The sequence below is a fragment of the Haliotis asinina genome, chromosome 13, assembly GCF_037392515.1.
Source record: "Haliotis asinina isolate JCU_RB_2024 chromosome 13, JCU_Hal_asi_v2, whole genome shotgun sequence".
In the NCBI taxonomy this organism is placed as follows: domain Eukaryota; kingdom Metazoa; phylum Mollusca; class Gastropoda; order Lepetellida; family Haliotidae; genus Haliotis; species Haliotis asinina.
This window is the reverse complement of record NC_090292.1, coordinates 8,269,201-8,293,208: the sequence shown is the minus strand read 5'-3', so window position 1 is coordinate 8,293,208 and position 24,008 is coordinate 8,269,201. Positions and strand designations below refer to the sequence as shown.

The 24,008-nt window shown below is 38.7% G+C and overlaps 1 protein-coding gene across 1 annotated transcript in view; it reads right to left on the bottom strand.

Annotated features, from left to right (window-relative positions):
- LOC137259203 (superkiller complex protein 8-like) overlaps positions 1-24,008 on the bottom strand; it is a 440,560-nt gene that overhangs the window by 248,371 nt on the left and 168,181 nt on the right. The gene's annotated exons all lie outside the window — the stretch shown is intronic.

Genomic DNA, 24,008 nt, shown 5'->3' with positions numbered 1-24,008 from the left:
GTCTGGTACTAGATGTCTCAGTATCACACCTTTAAAACCGTAGTGTATTTTCATTGTATATGTACGCAAATCATTTTAGCATTACGGCCGATATGGCTGCATTCATGGAATTCGCTAAGGTGGGAAGTCGATGCGAAGCGCGAAAGGCGAAACACTGAAAGTCTTGTTATGTAAATGTCATTGGGTCGTTCATGACGGGATTGCGATTTCTGACAACACAGATATATAGCAGGTACAGAGGAAAGTGAAAAATAATGATGAAGTAATTGTAAAATAACAGTAACGGACGAATCATGGCAGTTGTCGCATACATGTAGCCAACTTTCAAATGCGATAAATTAGGCATAACAAAATCCCTACTGTATTTTTTTATGCCTGTAACGGTTTGTGATGCATGAAATATTAATTCACTGTATAGATGAATAATATATAAAAATACTGTAAATTTCTATAATGACTGCATTTTAAGTATCCTCAATTAAGTGTATAAATTAAAACATTTTTCTTAAGTTTTATAAAGGAAATAATATTAAAATATTGATTTATTAAATAAACTAAGCAAAACTACCATTAGGTTAGGTACAAATTCAAGGTCTCTTTCGAAATGTTATGTTTCATTTTTCCACTAAACAATACATATATTCATATTGATAATAATTTCAATCTCTGATATAATTAATGGTACTGTTAAATGTTGTCAGCATCAAATGGTTTACATTTTCCTGCAGCGTCTGCACACATCTTGATTTCACAATGATCAGATTATTATAATAGTCATGAAAAAGCTCATTTTTTAATTTTGAGACCTGGCCCTTTATGTTTTGTTGCATTATGCTGATTTTTCAAATTCTAACACAAATATCTTTTCCCACTTGACATCGTATTTGCACTGTACAATGTTGTAAACCTGTTTGATTCTTTGTATGCTGGTGCATGTCTACTTTAATATTACATTGCATATGCATGACTTTACTCAGTCATTGTACATTGTACTGTTATTTGTTATCATACATGTAAATGCATAAACATATCTTCATGTCATATTTGTGGAGTTAAATTCAATTCTATATCATCTAAAACATATATTTGATGATAAACACATTTTCTGTGTTTATTCCTAACAAACAGTCATAATCTAAAGTTTTCTTTTAGAACTGTAGAATGAAAATCAGAAAGTTAGATAAATAAAGTTAGATAGTACATGGTCTGTCATGAGAAATATTTCAATTTGGTGTTACCATAACAGGAAAGATATGAAATGTCATGTTATGATTCACACGCTCTTAGGTGGTCAGAATTATATGCTGTTCGTTGTGAAAACTCTCTGTAAATATATTAAGAGCTTTCAGTGGTGTTAAACTTTCATGAGAAATGAGGCACCCGTGGCGAGCCACCTCCTCGTGGTGGGTGCTGGGTAACGCTAAGTGCTCGCCAACCCCCCGTGTGGATCCGGGGGCATATTTGGTCCACCAACCCGTTTGCCGTGGGTTGCGTCCCTGTGTCGGTGGAGGAGGGGATCCTGGTGGTTGGGGGTAACAGGGACTTAGAACCGTGTTCCTGTTGCTCAACACACCACTTTGGCCCTCACTTCACCTAGACGGGTGGTAGAACTGGCCCGGTTCTATCAATCGGCTGGTCACGCCAAGCCCTGTGCATGGTGACAATATTTGCACATTTCATTATATTTGGGTCTTGGACATTTTGATCACTTGTATCTAAATTTTTGATAACTTGAAACTGCCTAGAGTCCTATGCCAGAAGGCGGTGGCTCATGGGCCAATCTGGCAATATTGACCTCCAAATACAAGATGTGTCCAATTACTTGTCTTGGGCAGAACCACCCTTGCATTTTAGTTGGTCTGCAAATATTGCTATTTGTGTCACTGTTGCTGGAGTATGGCATCCCTGTATCTCTGGTGTCGGCATCTTGGAGATCCGGTGCTATTTGACATCGTCCTCGTTGACACTCCGTGGTGGGTCGGGAGCAGGGATGCTGAATTCTTTTCCTTTCATTATGGCAACCCCACAAGCTGGTTCATCTCGCTATGAAAAAAAGAGACGCCTGGATGACCTAGATCATCCACATGAAACAAATCCGTCAAACATTGATTCCTGGCCTAGATTCTTGGTGATTGAAGCTTCTGGCCTTCTACCCATTAAACTAAACCCATTTGCTGTTTCCAAAGCTATCCATGGTATATGCGGTGAAGTTAAAAATGTCACTCGTCTCCGTAGTGGTTCACTTCTGGTGGAGTGTGCACGGAGACAGCAATCGCTTAATCTCTTATCTATTAAAACATTTGCTAATGTTGAGGTTGTTGTGTCCGTGCACAAAACTCTCAATTCCTGTCGTGGTATCATACGAGACAGGGCTCGTTGTCTCTCTGACATGTCCGAGGAGGACATAGCTGCAGAACTTGAAGACCAGGCTGTTACGTCAGTGAAACGTTTCACTATTCAAAAGGATGGCAAAACCACAAATACAAATACCTATCTCCTGACATTTTCTAGATCATCCCTACCACAGTCGATCAAAGCAGGTTATTTTAACATCGGGGTGGATGTGTATGTCCCTAATCCGCTCCGGTGTTACAAATGCCAACGCTTTGGACATGGTTCTCACTCTTGCCGTAATTCTGTGATATGTCATCGTTGTGGTGACCACCATGAAAATACAGATTGTGAAAATAACTACAAATGTGCTAACTGTGATGGCTCACACTCTGCCTCATCCAGGTCCTGTCCTGTGTTTCAACGGGAATCCAAAATTATGAGAATTAAATGTGAAAAAAATCTTTCTTACCTCGAAGCCAAGAAACTGTTCACAAATCAGTCGTCACTTGCCTCAAATATAACTTATTCTGCTGTAGTCACTCGCTCTGTTGCGGTGTCCTCCACTTCATGTCAGACTGACTTAACGTGGGTCACGTCAACACAACCAGTGCCTTTAAGCTCAAAACCTGCTTCCCCAATTAGTCACTCTACGTCGGGGTCTCAGACTGAAATTCTTCCTGTGACATCACAAGATTCTGCATTCAAATCAGATATCTCCCAACCAGCAAAGGATCAATCCAAAAAGAAGAAAGGAAAAAAAATGAATAGAACCCCACCTACTCTCACTTCAGCTTCGGAGGTTCCTCTCCAAAATGCATTTGGGCCTCTCGATATGGAGGTCACTGTGTCCTCCCAAGACAGACAGAGGAGCATATCCTCCTCACATGCACGTGAACGTTCGCCAATTGAGCCACCATGACTCAAATGTCCACTTTAATGCAGTGGAATTCCAGAGGATTGCAGCATAACTTAAATGAGCTTCACTTATTGATACAAGATTTTAAGCCGTCGGCGCTATGTCTTCAAGAGACATACCTAAAAGATACAGATTCCTTTAATTTGAGACGGTATAGTGATTATCATTTTTATTCTCCACCTGGGGGTAGAGCAACAGGGGGCGCTTCCATGTTAGTACGAGAGGATATCATTCATAGCCCTGTCATTCTTACTACTAATCTTCAGGCTGTAGCTGTTCGTTTAACGCTACACATTGCAATAACACTGTGTAGCTTGTACTTACCACCTTCTACTAATATCCAGCAGTCAGAGCTCCAAAATTTATATGATCAACTTCCCAAGCCATGCCTCATTATGGGTGACTTCAATGGACACAACCCACTTTGGGGAAGTGGCCACACTAACAATAAAGGTAAAACCCTTGAAGAATTTATTTCCGATAATAATTTTTCTATTTTTAATGACGATTCAGCCACCTATTTACATCCAGCTACGGGAACATATTCTTCCCTCGATCTATCACTTACCGATTCAACCTTATATACTGAATTTGAATGGATGGTCCATGATGACCTCTGCGGGAGTGATCACTTCCCAACCATTCTCAAAACAATCAACCCTGGTGATGATCCACCTATATCAAGAAGGAACTTCGCCAAGGCTGACTGGTCATTATTTGAGACGCTGTGTATTGACCACTTGAAACATAACCTTTTCAGGAACAGTGAAGATCCTATACAGTCGTTTTCAGATATTCTAAATGACATTGCTGAGAGAACAATTCCACAGTCCTCTGCAACTCCACACATTCGCAAACCATGGTTTAATAACGAGTGTAAACAGGCCAGAAAGAGTAGAAAGAAAGCCGAAAAATATTTTCGCAAACATCCGACAGTCCATAATTTAGAGAAAGTTAAAATATTCAATGCCAAGGCTAGACGCGCCTTTAAACTGAATAAGCATCAGTCTTGGAGGAACTATGTTTCCCAAATAAATTCTCGCACACCAATTTCAAAGGTGTGGAACATGATCCACAGGATAAAAGGCAAAGGATCAAAATCTACTGTTCAGCATCTGAAGGATGGTGATAATGTATTAACTAATAAAGCTGAGATAGCACATAAAATTGGCGAAACACTTGCCAAACATTCTTCATCATCTAATTATGTTCCTGAGTTTCAAAAGTATCAGAAACAACAGGAGAACAAAAAAATCAATTTCAACTCGGAAAACGGTGAAGATTATAACGAATTATTTTCGTTACATGAACTCCATACCGCCCTTCAGCAAGCTCATGATACAGCAACTGGGGATGACAACATTCATTATCAGTTGCTGAAGCATTTGCCTGAATCATGTTTAGAAATCCTTCTATAACTTTTTGATCAAATATGGACTTCAGGAAATTTCCCACCTTCTTGGCGTAATGCCATTGTAGTCCCTATTCAGAAGCCTGGTCGGGATCACACTGATCCTTCCAACTACAGACCAATCTCTTTAACGAGTTGTGTCTGTAAAACCATGGAACGAATGGTAAACAATAGATTAACATGGTACCTGGAAAACAATAATCTGATAACAAATATCCAATGTGGTTTTAGGAAAAATCGTAGTACCATCGATCATCTGGTACGATTAGAATCCTTTGTTAAAAATGCTTTAGTAAATAAACAACATGCAGTATCGATTTTCTTTGATCTCGAGAAAGCATACGATACCACCTGGAAGCATGGCATTTTAAAGGATTTACATGACTTCGGTTTAAGGGGTCGTTTACCTGTTTTTATATCACAATTTTTAAAAGACCGGCAATTTCAGGTACGAGTGGGTTCAACTCTGTCTGAACATTTTAAACAGGATCAAGGTGTTCCACAAGGCAGTATTTTGTCGGTTACACTCTTTAGTATCAGGATAAACAGTTTATCCAAGGTTTTAAATGATTCGATTGATGGATCACTTTTTGTGGATGATTTTAATATTTCTTGTCGTGGTAAAAATATGCATACTATTGAACGGCAACTGCAATTGTGCTTAAACAAAATAAACAAATGGTGTCTTGAGAACGGCTTTAAATTTTCTAAATCAAAAACCAATTGTATACATTTCTGTAGAAAATACAAACTGCATAAAGACCCGGAATTGTTTTTAAATAGCACTCCCATCAAAGTCGTTAAGGAGGCAAAGTTCTTGGGTCTGATATTCGACTCACATTTAACTTTTCTCCCCCATATCAAGTCCCTAAAAAACAAATGCCTGAAGGCGCTGGATTTATTAAAAGTCGTTTCTAATTCAAAGTGGGGAGGGGATCAAGCTACCCTCCTCCACTTATATAGATCACTTGTCCGCTCAAAACTTGACTATGGTTCCATCGTCTATGGTGGAGCCTGCAAAAGCAACCTAAAATTATTAGATTCTGTCCATCACCAAGGTCTAAGACTTTGTCTTGGGTGCTTTAGAACCTCACCTGTTGACAGTCTCTACGTTGAGGCTGATGAACCATCTCTTACACAACGCCGTATAAAATTGTCCTTACAATATATTACTAAATTATACTCTAATGAATCTAACCCTGCATATAACTGTGTGTTCAATCCACTTTATGTGGATTTGTACGACAAGAAGTCTTCTCTTGTTCCACCTCTAGGGCACAGGATTAAACCCTTTATTACTTCGGCCGGCATTGAGCTGGAAAACATAGCTCCCTCCCGTCTTCTTTCGTCTCCTCCTTGGCAGTTGGTTAGACCACAAGTCGATCTAACATTAACTTCTTTAAAAAAATCCGAAACTAATGAATTACAATATAAACAAGAATATAATCAGTTAAAAAGTAAATATAGCAATTACAAACCCATATTTACAGATGGATCCAAGGACGGTGGTGCAGTAGCTTGTGCCACTGTCATTGGATCGAGAACAATCTCTTCTAGAATTCCTGATAACAGCTCTATTTTTACTGCAGAAGCAAACGCCATATTAACAGCTCTCAAATATATTCAAAGACACCCTAAACGTAAACAGTATGTTATCTATTCCGACTCTCTTTCTTGTCTTCAGGCTATTAAAAATATTTCTTGTAAACATCCACTTCTAATAGACATTATTAAATTGTATAATGATCTTGCTACTGGCCAATACGACATCGTCTTTTGTTGGTTACCCAGCCACGTAGGCATTTCTGGGAACACACTGGCTGACCTTGCTGCTAAAGCAGCACTCAACAAATCTGTGACACCACTTCTTATTCCATACACCGATTATAAAGCTATCATTAGGTCTTACATCCGTGATCTGATGCAGAAGAGGTGGGACACCCAAGTAGGTATCAACAAATTACATGAAATAAAACCCTACATTGGCTACACGTACTTGGGTTGTCAGTCCAGATCTGAAGAGGTCATTATGCGACGATGTCGTGTTGGCCACACACGATATACACATAAATATTTGCTTAAAGGTGAGGATCCTCCGTTTTGTATCCCTTGTGATGAAAGAATCACAGTCAAGCATATCCTGCTTCACTGTGTTGAGTATTCCATCACAAGGGATGAGTATTTTAATTCACAAACTATGAAGGATCTTTTTAATAACACAAGTTCTCATTTAATCATTGCATTTTTAAAAGAATTAGATTTATTAACTGAGTTGTAAATAGATAAATATTTTATTATTGGGAGTTTAAATTCGTAACTGTGCTTGTTAGTGGCTGTATCCTCGAAGGGGGTTGAAGTACCGTAAAATTATTGTCCTCCCGAGAGGGTACGTAAGTCCCAAAACAGCTGAAGTCAGATTTAATCTTTCACATTTTTAGTCGTAGAATATGTGTCATTTTAAATTATGGCTAATTTTGCATCCAGTCGCCACCAGCCGAGGGGCTGGTGTAAATCCAGCTAGGGACCATGCAGGTAGCAAAGGCACAGTAAGTCCCCATGGTCCCTAGTATGGTGATCTACCTTCGGTTTTTGGCGATCTATGGCCTGTTTTTATGTTGTACTGTCCAAATAGTGATACTATTACGTTTTAAGTTTCCACGCTAGTTATAAATACTAACTGTGATAATCTAGTGATTTTACTGTCCTTCGTCGACAGGTTCTTCATAATGTGCACATATGTTTGGGTTTTTAATATCACATATGTTCTCGTCACGATATGGCTGCAATATTGCCGATGTGACGTTAAATATTAACTCACTCACTCACACTCACTCATGAGAAATGAATTAGTAAATTCACATATATAACAGGACTCACAACACTGACTGGTGGACATATTTTACAAGAGGTAAATATTTCAAGCTATGATTACTGGTGGTTCTGAGGCAGCCGACTAACTGCTTGGATAACAGATGTATGGCACTTGTACGAGTATACATAAAAATATACAGTAGTGTCAGAATCTAAAACCAAAATGGATTCAGGTTAGTGAGGAACTGCTGCACAAAACGTAGTATTTATGTTTCTAACTAACTGTTAAATTCTATACGGAATTGCTTCAATTGTCAGGGATGTGTAATAATCACAAATTCTCGATAAAATACTCTTTTGCCGGAGGTGTATCTCCGATTTTCTTTTACGCTGAGATCCGTGGTAACAGAGAAACTATTTGTAAGATTTTAATGTGGCAATAGTTAAACAATTACTGTTGGGAATGACATAATAATAACACAATAACATAATAAAAAAAAGCTGCTACGATACTCGAGACTTGCTCTGTCTCGTGTTCTGTCGTAGGAATTGTCGTGACAATATAACAACCTATCATGGGGTTTTCTATCGTGTCAATTCGTACTGCATTTTGGAAATTAAACAAACTTTCTAAACTGAAAATCAAAGCAAAACGTGTCAGTTAAGGGCTTTTCGCCGTAAACGATCGTTTTTTCAATGAAGGTGACCACGGCAACGCGGAAGCTGGGTTATGTCTTTACATGTAGCAAGTTGTCGCAGCGCACCAAATAGTCCTGGGAGTGATGTTGGACAGTATTCTTCATCAGCATTTCCAGTTATCATTTTAATGAGAAAGAAGTTGACACATATTTTCTACATTTTGAAAAGGTCGCTGTAAAACTCATGTGGCTTAGGGAATCATGGACAATACTACTGCAAACTGTTCTGAAGGGTAAACCTCAGGATGCTTTTTCAGCTGTATCGGGGGCTAGTTATTTAAGGTGTTGGGGTGTGTGGGGTGGGGGTGGGTGTGTGGGGTGTGGATATTTTCATACTATGGCGTTAATAACTTAGTTGAGGGTATGAATCATACATTATGGTAATATCATTTTTTTCTTACAAGTGTTCGCGGGGCCACACGGGTGACGACTGGCGCTGGTTTGTGAGGTTTTGCTTGTCATTTCAGGCGCATCGATAGGTTGCATGCACATGAAGGTACCTCATTATAGGGGTGTGCGCTGCCCACTATCGCGTATATAAGGAGCGTCCGACAGGTGGTGTTACGGTTAAAAATTTACCGTGTCAACAAGTTAAGAAATCCCCTTGTAAACCAGCAAAACACAACAAAGACAAGTTGTTTACGTTCAAATTCTATATTGTTAAACAACGAGAGCAAGATATACAGAGTCACAAGTCAATATAACAATGCAGACTTCTGGTACAATTCAAGAGAGACAAAATCTAAGTCAGTGGGTCACAAAAATACAATATATCAAACTCACCAAAGTCTTGGTGTGAGATGGAACAGCTACGGCAAAATGTAAACACTGCGGTCGGTGCGACAGCAGTTAATGTAGATTCTCGTGTTGACAGGATTCGATTATCAAGCGTGGCAGAGATCCAAAGGAGTATCAGTGTGAGTGTGAGTGTCGCCCTCCACACGGCAACCAGCCTATTTATATGTTTACAAAGTCATTTCCCGAAAGTTCGGGCACAAACGACTAACGTCAACACTGTAGAATGCACTCGATACAGTATCCCGGAAGTGAAACATCGAAAACTAGGAACAGATAAATTCCGGAATGTCAGAATGCTAAAAGTGTTGACCAGATACTAAAACGAAATGTGACCCATCATATTTAACATTGAAAACACTAAATGTTGTGGCCCAAAATAATTATTACTGAATTAATAACACAATATACAGGAAATACACACTCGTAACAGTGGTTTATTGTCTTAGTTGGAGACAAGGTGAGGACTTGTTTCAAGACGAAACAGCTTCCCCATTTGCTTGGTGATAAAGTAGACGTACCATTCCGTGTTTTGTGATGAAACAGATGACACCAGGTACAATGAGATTTTTTGTAAAGTTTACTACAGAAGAGGAAACATTGTTTGATAGGTCTGGGTCTAAGGAAGTCACAAATGTGGATGGTTTGAGACAGTTTTGATAGAAGGTTTGATGGACGATTTCAAGCAGAGTGTTCATTCTGATCTTAAAACCTATTTGGATGAACAAAAGGATGATGACTTACATGAGGTAACGATGTTGGCTGATCATTATTCTTTGACTCACGAGAGTTCTTTTTGGTCTCCAGGTATTAAAAAGTTTTCTGGCCAAAGGTCTTTTCCGCGATTAAAACTTCAGAACCTTCAGGTTGGTGGTGTTGGAACAGGTTCGAATTCTAGTGGTAAACAGTCACAAACCTAAGACTACCAGTGGTTCTGATGCTGTTTGTGCATATTGTGAGAAGCCAGGTCATTTGATCTCTGCATGTTACAAACTCCAGTTTAGAACTCAGGCTACAGGTTCCCTGAATGCTTTTGCGTCCATCGCACCAAAGCCTTTCTTTCCAGGTGGTTCTGAAGAGAGTTTTGTTTGTGAGAGTAAGTCGCCAGATTCTGTAGTTCAGACGGAGTTTTTGTCCTTTGTTTCTAAGGATTCTGTGTCGCTTATGGCAGATGAGTCTACCCCACGGCCCGTTACTATCTGGAGGGATACTGGGGATTCAATCTCTGATTTTGAAGGATATTTTGCCTTTTTCTGTTGAGACTTCAGGTAACGCAGATGTTTTGCTTCCGGGTAGAGGTAGCAATTCTTCTGCTCCTCTCCATTTTGTGAATTTGCCTTCAGATCTGATTTCAGGTTCCGGGTGTCCGTTTGATGATCGGTAATGATCTTATTGGTGCCGATCCAATTGTCACTGTTTCTCCGGAAAGTTCAGTTAGTACAGAAAAGTTGGAGGATGAATTTCCGGGTGTTTTTCCTTCTTGTGCAGTGACTCATTCAGTGTCGAAAGGCATTTCTTCCAAGACTCCTTTGCTGAATGATTCCATTTATGAGTTTTCAGGTACTTTCATGGATCATTCTTTGAATGAAGTAGAGATTGATGACATATCTTCAAAGAGTCTTTTTTGATAATTTTGGTTGTTTGTCACGTGGTGAACAGATTCCTTCCTGAGAGCAGTTTATTATTGCACAGGGTGAGGATGCTGAAGATCCGAAGTTGGCTAGTAAGACTAGTTTGAGGACGTTAGCCATACTACAAGACTGGCGTTCTGATGAAGAAATATAGGTCACCGTATGTTCCTGCGTAATATGAATGGAAATTGAATCATCAAGTTGTGGTACCGAAATGTACTTTCATTGACACATGAAAATCCCATGGCAGGTCATCTGGGTGTAAAAAAACTTGTGGCAAAATTTTGGCACATTTTTTTGCCCCATTTTAAGACAAGATGTGGCTGAATTTTGAAAGACCTGTCATGCATGCCAGATTGTTTAAATACCAATTCAGAAAATTCCTTCCGCTCCCTTAAAACCTATACCGGCTTTTGAGGAACTTTTCAGTAGATTTATTATTGGTTGTGTTGGTCCACTACCTAAGTCTGGTAATCAGTATTTACTCACAATCATGTGTGCTTCTACCAGATTTCCTGAAGCAATTCCACTTCATAGTATAGTTGCTCCTGTGATTGTCAAGACTGTGATCAAGTTTTTCACCTTAGTTGGTTTCCCAGATGTTGTTCAGTCTGATCAGGGCTCAAATTGTATGTCTAAGGTGTTTCAACAAGCTATGGACCAGTTAGGTATTAAGCAAGTTAAGTCTAGTACTTATCATCCAGAGTCACGGGAGCTTTAGGGAGGTTTCATCAAACATTGAAAAATATGATCAAGACTTATTGTTTTGAGACAAGGAAAGCTTGGAATGAGCGTGTGAATTTGTGTTTGTTTGCTGTCAGGGAGTCAGTTCAGAAAAGTGCATGGTTTAGCTCCTTTGAACTTGTATTTGGTCACAGTGTGCGCAAGCCACTAACACATTTAAAAAGAACTTGTCGGTGTAAGGCTTCATGCATTCCACAGCAATCTGCCAGTTTTTTTCACACAAGTATTCACAGTAACATTAGACACACCAAACCATATCTATGTATTAATATTTACTTGAATGATAGTGAGAGTGAGTGAGTGAGTGAGTTAATACTTAACGTCACATCGGCAATATCTCAGCCATATCGTGACGAGAACATTCAACAATGAAAAAGAGCATATATAAATCATAAAAACCCGTCACCGAAGGACAGTAAAACAACTAGAATATCACAATTTCAATTAAAACTAGCATGGAAAGTTAAAACTAATAGCACTATTTAGACAATACAATATAAAAACAGACTATAGATCGCCAACAACAGAAGGTAGATCACCACACTAGGAACCATGGAGACTTACAGTACCTTTGCTACCTGCATGGTCCCTAGTTGGATTTACACCATCCCTTCAGCTGCTGGCGATTGTATGAAAAGTTAGCCGAAATTAAAAGAACATGAAAATGCTACGATTAAAATCCTGGTAGACTTAAATTTACTGTGAATGTTTGTGGACTTATGTACCCTCTCAGGAGGACAATAATTTTACAATACTTCAACCCCCTTTGAGGGTACAGCCACCAACGATTCAAGTTACTAATTCAAACTACCAATCATTAAAATGCATCTATTTACACAACATAATTTTCAAAATTCCACCAAAAAATCAATTTCTTTTAAAAAACCAATGATTAAATGACAACTAACAGTGCTAAAAAGGTCCTTGATAGTTTTGACATTGAAAAATTTATCCCTTGTGATGGAGAATTCAACACAGTCAAGCAGAATATGCTTGACCGTGACTCTCTCATCACAAGGGATACAAAACGGAGGATCCTCACCTTTTAAAAGGTATGCATGAGTGTATCTTGTATGGCCAATACGACATCGTCGCAAAATGACTTCTTCAAATCTGGACTGACAACCCAAGTATGTATAACCAATGTAGGGTTTTATTTCATGTAGTTTATTTATACCTACTTGGGTGTCCCACTTCTTCTGCATCAGATCACGAGTGTAAGCTCTAATGCTAGCTTTGTAGTCAGAATAAGGAATACGAAGTGGTTGCACAGATTTGTTAAGTGCTGCCTTAGCAGCAAGATCGGCCATTGCGTTACCGGAAATGCCAACGTGGCTGGGTAACCAACAGAAGACGATGTCGTATTGGCCAGTAGCAAGATCATTATATAATTCAATAATTTCTATTAAAAGTGGATGTTTACAAGAAAGATTTGTAATAGCCTGAAGGCAAGAAAGAGAGTCGGAATAGATTATATATTGTTTATGTTTATGGCGTCTTTGAATATATTTAAGAGCTGTTAATATGGCGTTAGCCTCGGCTGTAAAAATAGAACTATTACCTGGTAATCTAGAAGATATTGTTCTGGATCCAATGACAGTGGCACAAGCTACTGCGCCACCGTCCTTGGACCCATCTGTAAATAAGGATTTATAGCTGCTATATTTATGTTTCAATTCATTATATTCTTGTTTATACTGTAATTCATTAGTTTCTGATTTTTTAAATGTGGTCAGTGTTAGGTCCACTTGGGGCCTAACCAACTGCCAAGGAGGAGAAGAGAGAAGACGGGAAGGAGCTATATTTTCCAGCTCAATGCCGGCAGCTGCAAGAAATGGTTTAATTCTGTGTCCTAGAGGTGGAACAACAGAAGATTTTTTATTGTATAAATCCTCGTAAAGGGGATTGAAAACACAGTTATAGGCAGGGTTAGATTCATTAGAGTATAATTTAGTAATGTATTGTAAAGCTAACTTAATACGGCGCTGCTCAAGAGATGGTTCATCAGCCTCAACGTAGAGACTGTCAATAGGTGAAGTTCTGAAGGAACCAAGACAAAGTCTTAGACCTTGGTGATGGACAGAATCTAATAGTTTCAGGTTGCTTTTACAGGCTCCACCATATACGATTGAGCCATAATCAAGTTTTGAGCGGATGAGTGATCTATACAAGTGAAGGAGGGTAGTCTGATCCCCTCCCCACTTTGAATTAGAAACAACCTTTAATAAATCGAGTGCCTTCAAGCATTTGGTTTTAAGGGATTTAATATGGGGCAAAAAGGTCAAATGTGAATCAAAAACAAGTCCCAAGAACTTAGCCTCCTTGACAACCTTGATAGGGTTGCCACTTGGAAATAGTTTCTGGGTCTTTATGAGGTTTATATTTACGGCAGAAATGTATACAATTGGTTTTTGATTTAGAAAATTTGAAGCCATTTTCAAGACACCATTTATCTATTTTGTTCAAACACAGCTGCAGTTGCCGTTCAATAGTATGCATATTTTTCCCTCGACAAGAAATATTAAAATCATCCACAAATAACGATCCATCAATTGAATCGTTTAAAACTTTTGATAAACTATTTATCTTTATACTAAAAAGTGTGACAGACAAAATACTGCCTTGTGGAACACCCTGATCCTGATTGTAATGATCAGACAGGGTAGAACCCACGCGGACTTGAAATTGTCTGTTATTTAAAAAATTGCCTATGAATTCAGGCAAACGACCTCGCAAACCGAAATCATGTAAATCTCTCAAAATGCCATATTTCCAGGTTGTGTCATATGCCTTCTCGAGATCAAAAAAGATAGACACAGCGTGTTGTTTATTAATCAGCGCGTTTTTAACAAATGATTCTAAACGCACTAAGTGATCGACAGTACTTCTGTTTTTACGGAAACCACATTGGATATCTGTTATGAGGTTATTTGTTTCCAAGTGCCAAACAAGTCGATTATTTATCATGCGTTCCATGGTCTTACAAACACAGCTAGTTAATGAAATCGGACGATAATTGGATGGATCGGTATGATCACGTCCAGGTTTAGGTATTGGTACTACTATAGCATTACGCCATGAAGAAGGAAATTTCCCGGAAGTCCAAATATCATCAAAAATTGTTAAGAGCGTCTCTAAACAGGATTCTGGTAAGTGCTTCAGGAGTTGATAATGTATGTTATCAGCTCCTGTAGCAGTATCATGAGCTTGTTCAAGAGCAGTATGGAGCTCATGAATAGAAAAAGTTTCATTATAATTTTCCCCATTATCTGAGCTGAAATTAATATTTCTCATTTCTTGTTGTTCTTGATACTGCTGGAATTTAGGTAAATAATTAGAAGAGGAAGAGTGTTTAGCGAATATTTCGCCCAGTTTATTTGCAATATCTGATTTATCAGTAAGTAACTGATCTCCATGTTTAAGATGATGGACACTAGATTCAGTACCTTTACCTTTAATTTTTTGGACCATGTTCCATACCTTGGACATGGGTGTCCGAGAATTTATTTTAGATACATAATTTTGCCAAGATTGGCGTTTGTTCTGTTTAAAAGTACGCCGTGTTTTAGCATTTAAAATTTTAAATTTATTTAAATTATGTACCATAGGATGGCGACGGAAATAATGTTCTGCTTTTTTCCTTGCCTTCCTAGCTTGTTTGCACTCATCGTTGAACCATGGTTTTTGTATGTGTGGAACTACAGAGAAATTTGGTATACACTCATCAGCTATGGAATTCAGTTCATCAGAAAAAGATTTAATAGCATCAGGAACGTCAATAAAACGTTCGGGTTTAAGTTTTTCAGCACACAGTGTTTCATATAATGCCCAGTTAGCCTTTTTAAAATTCCGTCTTGATGATGGAGGAACATCAGATGGAGTTACAGCTTTTAATATAGTAGGAAAATGGCCACTTCCACACAGGTCATCGTGGACTGACCATTCGAATTCATTTAGTAGTTCTGAATTTGTCAATGACAAGTCGAGAGCAGAATAAGTCCCTGTACCAGGGTGTAAATATGTGTTGGAACCATCATTATAAATACATAAGTCATTGTCAGAACAAAAGTCCTCCAACAATTTGCCTCTAGTGTTTGTATTTACACTACCCCAGAGTGGGTTGTGCCCATTTAAATCTCCCATTATAATACAGGGCTTCGGGAGCTGATCATATAGAGCTTGAAGATCGGTTTTGGCAAAAGCCGAAGACGGTGAAATATAAAGAGAGCATAGCGTAAACGCTACATGTAAAGTAATTCTCATTGCAACAGCCTGCATATTAGTATTAAGTGAAACAGGGCTTTGAATAACGTTTTGTCTGACTAGAATGGATGATCCGCCAGTGGCCCTATCACCCGGAGGTGAAAAGCAATGATATGCATTAAAATGACGAAGATCAAATGTATCTGTTTGTTTTAAATATGTCTCTTGGAGACATAACACTGAAGGTGTGAAATCTTGGACTAATAGCTGTAATTCATGTAAATTTGCCCTTAATCCTCTGCAGTTCCACTGTATAATATTATTGGAATAAACTATCTTTAGGGGGGATTTATTGGGGATCTACCCCGCACTCTTTTGGAGGGCGACAAGCTATGTACCCTAGAATGGACGTTTTCAGAAACGTCCATGTCTTCAAGAGACCCGTATTTATTAAACAGTTGAGTTTTGTTCTGTGACCCTTTAGGAGCTCTGCCACTTTGTTGTTTTGAAGCATCAGGCTTTGGCTTCGGTTTACTTTTCACAGTGTGTTGACTATCAGCTGTCGATTGAGACTTTGAGTGTGACTGAGATGATGATTTGTGATCAGAAGAAGACTTTGATGTACAAGGAAGTGATTCCTCAGTCTGTGATGATATAGCAGTGCACAAAGTCTGTGGAGAATCACAATTGACCCAAGTCAAGGTAGTTTGGCACCCTGTGGTTGATGTTGTTTTAGAGCTACACCCCGATGATATTTTTGTTACTGTAGCATAACTTTCCGAAAGTTCAGATCTCTTTACCAGTTTTTTGGCCTCAGAAAAAGAGATATTTTGTGTAAATTTTATTTTATTGATCTCCATTTGCTCTTTCCAAATAGGACACTGTTTAGAAAATGACGAATGGTCGCCTGAGCAATTGGTACATTTTTAATAGTCACTGTCACAATCTTCTGTTGTGTGTGTCTTCTCACCACAGTGACCACACACAACAGACAATGTGCAAGTATTTACGCCGTGTCCATATTTCTGGCATTTAAAACACCTGAGCGGGTTGGGGATGTAGGTATCAACTGGAATGTTACAGTAGCCTGCCTTCACTGATTTGGGAGCATTAGGACATGAAAAAGTAAACAGATAGGTGTTCGTTTTGATGGTTTCACTGTTTCTCCGAGTTGAAAAGCGCTTGACGAAGAGTACACCTTGATCCTTCATTTCAGATCCTATATCAAGTTCCGACATATCATCAAACAATCGGTCTCGATCTCTAACGATACCTTTGCTTGAATTCAAGGTTTTGTGTGCAGAAACCGTGACCGGAATACCCACGAAAGATTTGATGTTCAGCAAATTAGTTGCTTGTTGCTTTTTTCCGCACTCTACTAACAGGGCACCTGAACGTAACCGTCTTATGTTCTTCACATCCCCTGCAATACCTTGAATACCCTTGGATACAGCAAAGGGGTTCAACTTTAACGGTGTCTTGTCAGGAGTCTCAATAACAATGAAACGCGACCAATACTCAATCGATGCAGACGGTCTATGGTCAGTATCAACAGGGTCAATATCAAGTGGACGTTTTGTTTTGTTTTTGTTGGGTTCTCATAAGCCATGGTTAGTTTAAATGGTTCATCATCCGAGCTCCCCACCCACCACGGAGTATCACAAGGACAATGCTAAAGTAAACGGGCCTCCAGCTTACAGCACCAAGGATACTCGGATGATATACTCCAGCAGAAGAATTAAAACATTAATAATTCCACCAGATTGGCCCATGAGCCACCGCCTTCTGGACATACGACTCTAGGCAAAAATATGAATTAGTAAAATTTGAAATTCAGAAGATCCAAAAATCGGCCAAGACCTAATAATATCCATCTTACGATTCTCAAAATTTTGTGTAACATTACATACAGTAATGCTCAGGGCTTGGCGTGACCAACCTCCCGTCTAGGTGAAGTCAGGGCAGAAGTGGTGTGTTGAGCAATAGGAACACTGGTCTTGCTCCCATTGCCCTCAACCACCAGGATCCCCTCCTCCACCGACACAGGGCCGCAACCCACGGCAAACGGGTTGGTGGACCAAATATCCCCCCGGGTCCACTACGGGGGTGTCGGCGAGCTCTTGGCGTTACCCAGCACCCACCACGAGGAGGTGGCTCGCCACGGGTGCCGAATGAATGATAGTGAGAAGTGAATTTGATGTAATATGTATTATTGATATGATAGTCACTATCGATGAAGATACGTGCACCATTTCAATTTTGTGTAATGCGGTGTATGGGAGCGGTGTTGATATAAACTGTAATCCCAGTTCATTTTTATGTATACAAATATGTTAAAACCACAGCAGCCATAATCAAATTGATGTTCTGTATATATAGAGTAGAGTTTAGGTGTCCTCACCCCACGTAGCATGTAGAACAACCTCCCGAGCTTATTGACTTTAACGTTCACTTTTTACATGGGCAACAGAACACATCTTTTGTCAATGAGTGAGTGAGTTAAGATTTAACTAGTAAGTTATAACAACCTTTCATCGACGGACAGTAAAACCTACCACAATATCAAGGAACAAAACTAGCATATATCTCTAAAATAAAACTTCAATTAGGATAATACAATATAAAAACTGAAAGTAGTCCACTACTCAAGGGACCATTGGGACTTATGCACTTTGGCTACCTGCATGCGGCCTAGCAGTTTTAGGACTTACGTACCCTCTCAGGAGGCACATATTTTAACAGTACTTTAACCCCCTTCGTGGATACAGACACTAACAATCGAAGTTACTAATTTAATCTATCAGTCATTAAAATATATCTATGTAGAGAACATATTAATGAGAATTCATCAAAGAAATAAATTTCCATTAAAAATAATTAAATGAGAACTAACAGTGTTAAAAAGATCCTTAATTGTTTTTACTGTAGAATATTTATCCATTGTGCAGGAGAATTCAACACAGTCAAGAAGGATATGCTTGACTGTGACTCACTCATCACAAGGATTTTCACTTTTTAACAAGCATATCTCGAATTGCCAATACGACCTCATCGCATAATGACCCCCTCACATCTGGACCTACAACCCAAGTAGGTGTAACACATATAAAGCTGTATTTAATTTATTGATACGTACCTGGGTGTAGAAGATCACAGTTCTCATTCTAGCCTTATAGTCAGGGTAATTTATCAGAAGTGGTGTCACAGATTTGTTGAGTGCAGCTTTTCCAAGATCGGCCAGCGTGACCGGGTAACCAACAGAGAACAATGTCATATTGGCCAGTAGCACGGTCGTTGTTTAATTCAACTATTTCTATCAAAATCGGATATTTGCAAGAAAAAATGTTTAACAGTGTGAAGGCGAAAAAAAGTCTGAACAGATTACATACTGATTGGACTTAGGGTGTTTTGAATGGATTTTAAGTCTTTTAATATGACGTTTCTTTCTGCTGTGAAAATTGAGCTGTGATCTGGTAATCTAGAACACATTGTTCTGGATCCAATGACAGTGGCACAAGCAACCGCACCACCATTCCTGTAAATAAGGATCCATCTATAAATAAGGATCCATCTGTAAATAAATCCATCTATAAATAAGGATCCATCTATAAATAAATCCATCTATAGATAAGAATCCATCTGTAAATAACGATGTGCATGCATTATATGTACTGTTTAATTGATTATATTCTTGTTTATATTGTCATTCATTAGTTGGATGTGTTAAATGTTGCCAATGTGTAGTCGACTTGTGGCCTGACAAATTGCAAAGAAGGAGCAAAAAAGAAGACGGGAAGGAGATATATTTCCCGGATCAGTGGCTTAATTCTTAGCAGAAGAAGCGGAATAAGAGAAGTTTGTGTTATTGCACAGATTCTCAAAGAGGGTATTTAAAGGTCACATGCACCGTAAAACACAACTTTGCAGATTCTGGCACATACCGAAACAAATCATAAAAAATGCCAATTCGACCTATAAAGTTGAAAAAAAACGAGATGAAAAAAGCCCGCGAAATCGGAGTTCAATCGTTTCACTACATTCCCCCCAGCGCTGGGGGAAAAACTGGTTTCAACAGCTGTGCTGCGTTGCGTCCATAACGCATACGCAGTGAATAGGTTCTTGGATTGAAACAGTATGCATGCCCAGCGTCTTAGGTCGTGAGCAGTAGTCTAATCTTGGTTGTGTACACAAACAAGTAAATAATCTACTCGTTACGTAAAAGACTTGTTGATTGTGGTAAGCAGTCTCTGTCAGAGAGAAAGCTCAGTGTCTGGTTTATTCACGCCTATATGTCTGACTGCCTGTCTGCTAAAGGCGACATGCAGAACACAGCTTCAATCACTGACCACGTGCAATTTGAACTTAACACCTATCAGACTATATGACATAAAGAAAATAAGTTGATTTATGACTCGTGCACCCGAATCCCGTGTCTGCCACATTAGGTAATTAGGCACGTGTGATACACATGACATGTTTTTATGTCTGAGGGTTGCAAACAAACTACATTCATTTTTTTCGGATGACTGGATCTGACGGAAACTGGTGCAAACTCTTGTCAGTTTCAAGTCCTGCTTTGTACTTGGACAGATTCCAGCCACGCACTAGTTTACCATCTCTACTGACATGATTTTTGATTGGATCGAGCGCAAATTTAGAGAACATGTATTTTCAAAACCCAAAATCTCTATATACATTCTTCAAGAATAACGACTTCTTTTAGTGCATATGATTTTGTTTGACAACAGTATATGAATCCATACTGAAACGACGCATCAAGTACACAAAAAGAAGTTGTTATCCATAAAGAATCTCACTTTCTTGTGACTGGCTATACTTCTAAAATGCCCATCAAACAGATCATCTTTCTGTACACACAATGGATCCTCAGCATATCAGTAAGTGAAACAGCCAATCGGAAGCCGTCGTTACACTTGAGTGCATAGCCACCCGCTATGACCGGGTTCGGTCTCCCGAGGACTTCGTTTCTGGGGAAGTAAGCCCAAGTACAAAATATTGCACTTTTGAATCGCGATTGTACGCTTATAATTTTGTTTATTTGTTTTTTAAAAGCAGCAATGTATATTATATGTCATGAATAAGTGATAGCTGTGTTTTAATTATGTTTCATTTTTTTTGGGTTGCATGTGACCTTTAAGCAACAATCATGTGCAGGGTTCGACTGACTAGATTATTGTTTAGTGATATACTGCAAAGATAATTCTATACAACGTTTGCGAAGAGAAGACTCGTCAGCTTTAACGTAAACCCTGTCAGATAAGGACAAACTTCTATGGACGAGCAACTTCTTTCTTCAGGTGGAGTGACGTTTCTATACAGCTTCTTGTATCGTTGTCGTTATCATACTGGCTTGTATGCCACCCAATGTCACTGGCCTCAACATGTAATCCCTTGTCATCACATTACTCCTGTACTTCCATACTACCTATCTACTATGCTAAGAACTTATATATACATATCCACACTCTCCTGCCTTGTACATCCCTATTGGCTTCTGTATGCAGTCTATTGTTATGGCTTCCACATGTTGATACTGTGCTGCCCGGTTAGTTCCAGTTGTTTTTAGTTAATTATTATTATTTAGTTTTGTCCTTATCTGATTCACCAACTTCTAAACATGCCTCTCCAAGACGTAAACACTGCCAATAGGAGACGTTCTGAGAGACCCAAGACAAAGTCTTAGACCTTTATGATGGACAGAATCTAATAGTTTAAGTTTGTTTTTGCAGACTCCACCATATACGATGGAGCCACAATCATGCTTCGAGCGGACAGGAATCTGAATTGGTGTAGAAGAGTAGCTTGATTCCCTGCCCACACATAATTAGACATTACTTCCAATAAATCGAGTGTCTTTGGGGATTTTGTTACTATGGAAGAAAAGTTAAATTGGAAATTAGAACTAAGAACATGGCTTCTTTGAGAACTATAATGAGAGGGCCATTTAATAATAGTTCTGGGTCATTATATACTTTACATTTTCTACAGAAGTCTATATTTTAAAACCTTTTGGCTCAGAAAGTTTAAAACCGTTTTCAAGACACCATTTATTGATTATATTTAAACACAACTGCAGTTGCTGTTCAGTAGCATGAGATGTTAAAATCCTCCACAATACGTGAACCAGCGATTGAATCATGTAAAACGTTTGATAAACTGTTCATCTTACTTGGCGATAAAGTAAGAGACACAATACTGCCTTGTAGCACACAATGATCGTGATCATAATGGTCAGACAGGGGTAAACCCACTGGGACTTGAAACTGCCCGTCCTTTAAAAACTGTGATATAAAAAGCGCTTAACGACCCCTTAAACCAAAATCATATAAATCCTTTGCAATGCCATACTTCCAGATTGTATCATGTGTGTTTCCCGAGATCAAAGAATATCGATACTGCATACTGCATGCTATTTATTTACTATTACATTTTTAACAAAGGATTCTAAACGTATCAAATGATTGATTGTACTTCGATTTTTCCTGAAACCACTGGTTTTACAGCCACATTTCGTTAAAGAGGATTCTCTAATTAGATGGATCAGTACGATCCAGGTGTTGGAATAGGCACTATATTAGCAAGAAGTTTGGGAAATTCCTTCTCATCCACATGTATCAAAAACATTTAAAAGGATCTTTCCTTAACCTCTGGCCTCTTTGACAACTTTCGATATTTGTCGAACGATAATCGTGCATTTTGATGTATATTGCGTCCATTTTGGGGGTTTTGTTATCTGGAAAGTTTATAATCCATTTCTATTTACCTCAGTTATATCCCTTACAACCCGTGTATCGTATTGTCTTCTTAAATTAAAATTTGATTTAATTTTATATTCATATCTTTGATTCTCTGGTATTTTCACTGTCCATTGTGGACTGGTTCTTATCTTCAAAATGCTTTCACTTTTTACTGTATAAACTGTTTTGCCATGATATGGTTGAGATAGTGCAGATCTGGCGTTAAATATTACCTCACTCGCCATTAACATGAAATTCTTCCAGTTTGCAGACGAGATCCACTTTTGAACACTGACATTCGTGGTAGTGGTAGTTTACAGTCTAAAGGAATTGCTTCAGCCCTTCGTATTTTGTTGTTTGTCAGTTTGTTTTGTTTTTGTTTGGTGTTTTTTTTTTGTTGTTGTTGTTGTCCTTGTTATTTTTTTTTATTTTTTATTTTTTTGCTTGCTTGTTTACTTTGGGGTTTTTGTGAAATAATTATTGGTTATGTATCAGTGTTGCAATTTTTATTGCAATTTTCAATGGAGATTAATTTATAATTATAAGCATTCTTATTTAAAATTTTCAAAACTTTCAAATAATGTTTAGTTTGCCATGGACGTATTAAAATGTGTCCTTATCAGTAACTTTGATGAGTATTGTTGTGATAAGACTCATGTATAGTGATTATTACAAAGCATGGGGACAGGGGTTGGGGCAACACATCTTCCTAGCTAGTATGTAAATCAATTAAATTTCGCGTTTTGCCAGTTTTAATTTATATGCTTCAATGAAATACGTCTTCCAACTATTTGGCACCATTAGATAGATAATCTACAGGGCAAATCATTCATGTCAGTATAAAACCAATCAACCTTCATGTAAAAATCCAGACCCAGTGTCAGAATTTTCTGGAAGTCTAATTTGGGTACGTGCACTCTAATCCATTATATCTGTCTGGATATGATGATATATCCATAAATGCAGATTTTGTGAGCATTTCTGTTATTAAAACAAGATTTACTTTACAAGATTAGATAAATTATCCTAGGGTGTGCATGTTTGCATGTGCGCATTGTGCATTTAGCTAAAGTGAGATTTTAGAGGACTTTTAGTATATTATGCAGGAATGTCTATCAAATGTATATGCCAAGTTTCGTTTCGTTTCTTTCTTTTTTCCAGACCATGGCAAAACAACTGAGTGAAAGAGTTAAGTTTTACGCCGCATTCAGCAATATTCCAGCTATATGGCGGCGGTCTGTCAATAATCGAGTCTGGACCAGGCAATCCAGTGATCAACAACATGAGCATGAGCATCTGCACAATTGGGAACCAATGACATGTGTCAACCAAGTCAGCGGGTCTGACCACCCGATCTCGTTTGTCGCCTCTTACGACAAGCACAGTCGCCACTTATGGCAAGCATGGGTTGCTAAAGGGACCAGTTCTACCAAGACCTTCTACCCAGGGACCTTCATGGGTCCCATGGCAAAACAAAATGGCTAATTTGGCTTGCTTAAGATCACACGAGGACACAGACGACGAAGGTTGGTAGTTCCTGGAACTTCTGGTAATCTTTGAAGGATTGGTGTGTGATGTCAATCTTGTTTGTGAAGACGACAGAAAACCAATTAGCCAGTTCGCCAATAGATGTGTGAGATGGGAGAACAACTTATCGTTGCACGTGTTTCCCACCGCAGGGGCAGGAAGCCTTTTGTAAACACCTGG